Source organism: Mus caroli, unplaced genomic scaffold (assembly GCF_978045245.1).
Source record: "Mus caroli unplaced genomic scaffold, Mus_caroli_1 scaffold_8, whole genome shotgun sequence".
Lineage (NCBI taxonomy): Eukaryota > Metazoa > Chordata > Mammalia > Rodentia > Muridae > Mus > Mus caroli.
The window spans coordinates 37547785-37553431 of record NW_028227263.1 but is presented as its reverse complement, the minus strand read 5'-3'; the positions used below and the strand labels follow the sequence as shown (position 1 = coordinate 37553431).

At 43.0% G+C, this 5647-nt stretch overlaps 1 pseudogene; it reads right to left on the bottom strand.

The window, feature by feature from the left end:
- Positions 1–316: 316 nt before the first annotated feature.
- Positions 317–2863, bottom strand: LOC147002884 (origin recognition complex subunit 1 pseudogene; annotated as a pseudogene).
- Positions 2864–5647: the final 2784 nt, after the last annotated feature.

The following is a 5647-nucleotide window of genomic DNA, read 5'->3' as shown; positions in this document are numbered from 1 at the left end:
AGTCACCTTGGTGGCTTTTTCTTCTTAATTTTCAAGGTCTATCTACTTTAATTAAGGCATTAAAGTATGAGAAATTAAAAAATATATAACATGCCTATATAGCACCTCATACTTTATTTAACTTACTTTGCTTTCTTTTCACCCTTGCTTAGCACCTTTCATTGAAGAGCATATCATGATTCTACCTGATAGTGAAATAAAATAGTTTCATTTACTAGTGCGATGGTTTGTTATGCTTGGCCCAGGGAGTGTCACTATTTGGAGGTGTGGCCTTGTTGGGGAAGGTGTGTCACTATAGGCCTGAGTTTTCATACCCTCATCCGAGCTGCCTGGAAACAAGCATTCTCCTAGAAGCCTTCAGATGAAGATGTAGAACTCTCAGCTCCTCCAGTACCATGACTTCAGGGACACTACCGTGCTCCCATCTTGATGAACACACAACCATGCTCTCTGACATGGTTGGATATGGTAGTCCCTCCATTCTGCACAGAGCCACATTCTGGCTGTATATCTGTTGAAAGGTTGCTTCCTCTAGTCCTGACCGATGGAATTCTGAAATAATGGCTCTCAGGAAGCTCTGTTCCAGGACAGATGAGTTTTTGATGGCAGTAATATAAGATGAGGAGAACATTTCATCTATAGCTTCCATTAAGTGGGCCACAGTTACCAGGTTCTGAGAGTTACCATGTAGATGGGAAAGCTCACAGATCTCTGTGGCACACCTGCAGATGTCTAGGCAGTGCCGGGCATCTCCAGAGAGGGCTGGTAACTTCCTGATTACCAGCTGAATGACATCGTCCTCAAACATCTTTAAATTCCTCAGTCGAGAAACTAAGATCTGTTTCGGGTGGCTGTGAGAATAGGACTGGAAAGACATCCTGGTGAGGCCCAGTTGACTAGACACACAGTTCATCATGATCTTCTCTGGAAGGTCCATGGTGTTGGCAATGGTCAACACTATCAACTGGGCTCCTTTATGAGTAGGCCAATCAAAGAGGTTGTACATTACATCTTGTTTGTGAGTCCAAAGAAGGTCAAGCTCATCCACAAACAGTGCAGTGGTTTCCTTCTGGGACCCTCAGCTGCAGAATTGCTTCGCCAACAGTTCTGCTGCATGATTGGCTGTTGCCTTCGGGCCTGTCAGTTTCTGTAAAATCTGCACATAGACTTGGTGGAGTTCGGTCAGCTTCATCCCATTAACCTCAACGTATTGAAAGGGAGGAACATCATTTGTTTGTGCTGACTGCTGCAGACAGCATATGACCTCATGCACAGTGGCTGCCTTCCCTGTCCCAGGAACCCCGGAAATGTACATACTCCCTTCAGTCCCATCAAGAAGTTTACTTTCCACAAAGCTGTAGATGTCTTGGAATTCCTGCTCTGGACAGGGAAGAGAGTCGGGCACAGCAGAAACATGTAACCTCAGCCTTGCCTCTTCCAGCACACTAGCTGGCTCCTGGACAGCCGAGTTTCTGTCTCTGATCTGAGGAGTGCCAGGATGAGGTATTCTAGGTTTAGGAGTTTTCTTTGGTGACTTGGAGGGGTTCTGCAATGATGGCTTAGAGGCCATGCTCTGGGTCCTGGACTGCCCCAGGGAATTTCTTGTAAGAAGGGAGGGAACAAACTCATCTTCCTCCTCACTATCAGAGTCTGACACTTCTGCTGAGGATACAGACTCTTCCTCTTCTTGGTCGATTTTATCACTATCTAGAAGCCAAAGCTGTTGCCTAATTTGCTTCAAAGTCAAGAGAGAATTCCTTCTATGGACACAAGAAGTATGGGTGGGTTCTTTGTGAGTTTCTTGTTCTTTTGCATTTATCCCAATGTACCCTGTCTGTCAGACCCTCAGAAGGCACCACTGAAGATCTCAACCCATTCCTGATAGGGCTAAGTGCGTTCTCCATACCAAGATTTGTGATCATCATAGCTGAGTCCTAGGCTCTCAGAATCACACTACCTTTGGCACAAAAAGGTTGAGCCTGTCCATTTTTTCCTAGAGTTTCCAAAGCTGAAGAGGGCTTTATTTCACAAGGTTTAGACTTTTTAGGAGGTAAGGTGGTCTCATAGAAGGCTGCTATTCTTTTAGGTGTTTATTGATAATCCCAGGAGTCACTAGAGCTCTTCTGTGACCGCCTAATGTTAGGCTTCCTGATAAAACCTAAGCCATCGAGTTCCAGTGACTTCTTTACACTGGGGGTGACAATATTAGCAGGAGTCTGGTGAGATTTGGAACTGGAATGACTTGATTCAATCCCTTTGACCTCTTGTTTTGTTGTGTTCCAGGCAGGGTGTTTTACGTTTTTAATCTTGGCTTTTAAAGGTCTTTGGCACTTGGGAATATCTTCTAGTTTCCTTAATGCTCCAAGCACTTCTGGTGGCAATGATGCAAAGTCCTTTTTATTTCAGGATAGCTCCACAAACAATGTCTCCTCACTTTTCTGATTCACAGGGATCAGTTCTTCTGGGGCTAATGCCACCTGAACGGGGCCAATGATGGTCTCCATAGAAAGGTTCTCACAGTCAGAACAGTCATACCAGAATATCTCCTGTGCAGGAGGACTCTGGCCTAACAAGTGCCTTTTAGAGATAGAAATCTCAAAGAATCAAACAAACCATTGCACATTTCTTGGGAGGAAATTCAGATCCATTTTAAATCATCTAATTAGTTTAGCAACATAGGGCTTTTTATTATCTTCCCCTTGAATCAATACAAACTGTCCAACCTTGGTGTGAATCTCAGAACAATCATTGATTTTCATACAAATGTCCTTGTATTCTGGTGGAGCTGTTTGGGATTTGGTGATGGCTTGCCAATCCACGAGAAAGTTTGTATGCTGTTCTACCTTGAAAGAGAGGATGGCATGGTTTTTCAACATTTATTCTTTGTATTCACTGATGCAACACACAATTGTAAGAATTAAATCTTCTTTTTCAATTTTTTATTAGATATTTTATTTATTTACATTTCAAATGCTATCCTTTAAGTCCCCTATACACTTCCCCCACCCTGCTCCCCTACCCACCCACTCCCACTTCTCGACCCTGGCATTCCCCTGTACTGGGGCATATAAAGTTTACAAGACCGAGGGGACTCTCTTCCCAATGATGGCCAACTAGGCAATCTTCTGCTACATATGCAGCTAGAGACACGAGCTCTGGGGATACTGCTTAGTTCATATTGTTGTCCCACCTTATAGGGTTGCAGATCCCTTCAGCTGCTTGGGTACTTTCTCTAGCTCCTCCATTGGGGGTCCTGTGTTCCATCCAATACATGACTATGAGCATCCACTTCTGTATTTGCCAGGCACTTGCATAGCCTCACAGGAGACAGCTATATCAGGGTCCTTTCAGCAAAATCTTGCTGGCATGTGCAATAGTGTATGCATTTGGTGGCTGATTATGGAATGGATCCCTGGGTGGGGTAGTCTCTGGATGGTCCATCCTTTTGTCTTAGCTCAAAACTTTGTCTCTGTAACTCCTTCCATGGGTATTTTGTTCCCCATTCTAAGGAGGAATGAAATATCCACACATTGGTTTTCCTTCTTCTTGATTTTCATGTGTTTTGCAAATTGTATCTTGGGTATTCTAAGTTTCTGGGCTAATATCCATTTAGCAATGAGTGTATATCAAAAGAATTCTTTTGTGATTGGGTTACCTCACTCAGGGTGAGATCCTCCAGATACATCCATTTGCCCAAGAATTTCATAAATTCATTGTTTTTAATACCTGAGTAGTACTCCATTATGTAAATGTACCACATTTTCTGTATCCATTCCTCTGTTGAGGGGCATCTGGGTTCTTTCCAGCTTCTGGCTATTATAAATAAGGCTGCTATGAACATAGTAGAGCATGTATCCTTATTACCTGTTGGAACATCTTCTGGGTATATGCCCAGGAGAGGTATTGCTGGATCTTCTGGTAGTACTACGTCCAATTTTCTGAGGAACCGCCAGACTGATTTCCAGAGTGGTTGTACAAACTTGCAATCCCACCAACAATGGAGGAGTGTTCCTCTTTCTCCACATCTTCACCAGCATCTGCTGTCACCTGAATTTTTTATCTTAGCCATTCTGATTGGTGTGAGATGGAATCTCAGGGTTGTTTTGATTTGCATTTCCCTGATGATTAAAGATGTTAAACATTTTTCAGGTGCTTCTCAGCCATTTGGTATTCCTCAGTTGAGAATTATTTGTTTAGCTCTGTACCCCATTTTCAATGGGGTTATTTGAATTTCTGGAGTCCAGCTTCTTGCACTCTTTGTTTATATTGGATATTAGTCCCCTATCAGATTTGGGATTGGTAAAAACCCTTTCCCAATCTGCTGGTGGCCTTTTTGTATTATTGACTGTATCTTTTGCCTTACAGAAGGTTTGCAATTTTATGAGGTCCCATTTGTCAAATCTTTAACTTATAGCACAAGCCATTCCTGTTCTATTCAGGAATTTTTCCCCTATACCCATATCTTTGAGGCTTTTCCCCACTTTCTCCTCTATAAATTTCAGTGTCTCTGGTTTTATGTGGAGATCTTTGATCCACTTAGACTTGAGCTTTGTACAAGGAGATAAGAATGGATCAATTCACATTCTTCTACATGATAGCTGCCAGTTAAGCCAGCACCTTTTGTTGAAAATGCTGTCTTTTTTTTCCAATGGAAATAAATCTTGTAACTTGCCCCAGCTTTCCAAAATGAAGTAAAACAAATGTCTCTCTCCAAAGCTTGCCAGAGCTGTCCGTTCCCCTCTGCTTCCCACCAGTTGCAGTCCAGGCATTGGGGTAGCTGTGGAATGCTCGCTAGTCCAGGTTGGGCTCCTCTGGAAGACCACAGCTTTATAGTTTCATGAGGTCCCATTCATTTATTGTTGATCTTAGAGCCTGAGCCATTGTTCTTCTGTTCAGGAACTGGCTCCTGTGCCGATGAGTTCTAGGCAGTTCCCGACTACTATCCAGCTATTAAAAGCAAGGAAATCATTAAATTTGTTGGCAAATGAATGGAACTTGAGAATATCATCCTGAGTGAGGTAAAGCAGACCCAGAAAGACATGTATGGTGTATATTCACTTATAATTGGACATTAGCCATAAAGTGCATGGTAACCATGCTACAATCCACACACCCAAAGAAACTGGGTAAAAGGAGAGCCCAAGGGAGGATGTGTGAATCTCACCCAGAAGAGAAATAAAATAGTCATCAGAGGTAGATAGAGAAGAAACTGGATGGGAGAGGGGGTAATGAGGGGTACGGGTTTGCCAATCATTTGTGGGGGAGAGGAGGTTGGAGAGGGCTGGTAGTGTGAATGTAAATCAAGGGGAGATATCTCAGAGATTAGCTAGAGATCTGGAATGGGGGAGGTTACAGGGAATCTATGGGGGTAACCATAGCTGAAGTTCTTATCAGCAGTGGATAAAGGGTCTGAAGTGGCCACCTCCTGTAGCAAGGCAGGACTTCCAGTGGAAGGTGGGAGACACCAAGCCACCTACAAAATCTCCAAACCAAAATGTATCTGCCTATAAGACACACAGGGCAAAAGATTTAACAGAAACTGAGGAAATAGCTAACTAATGACTATGACAATTTGAGAACCATTCCATGAAAGAGAAAAAAATCCTTGACACTATTAACGTTACTCTGCTATGCTTTCATAGAGGAA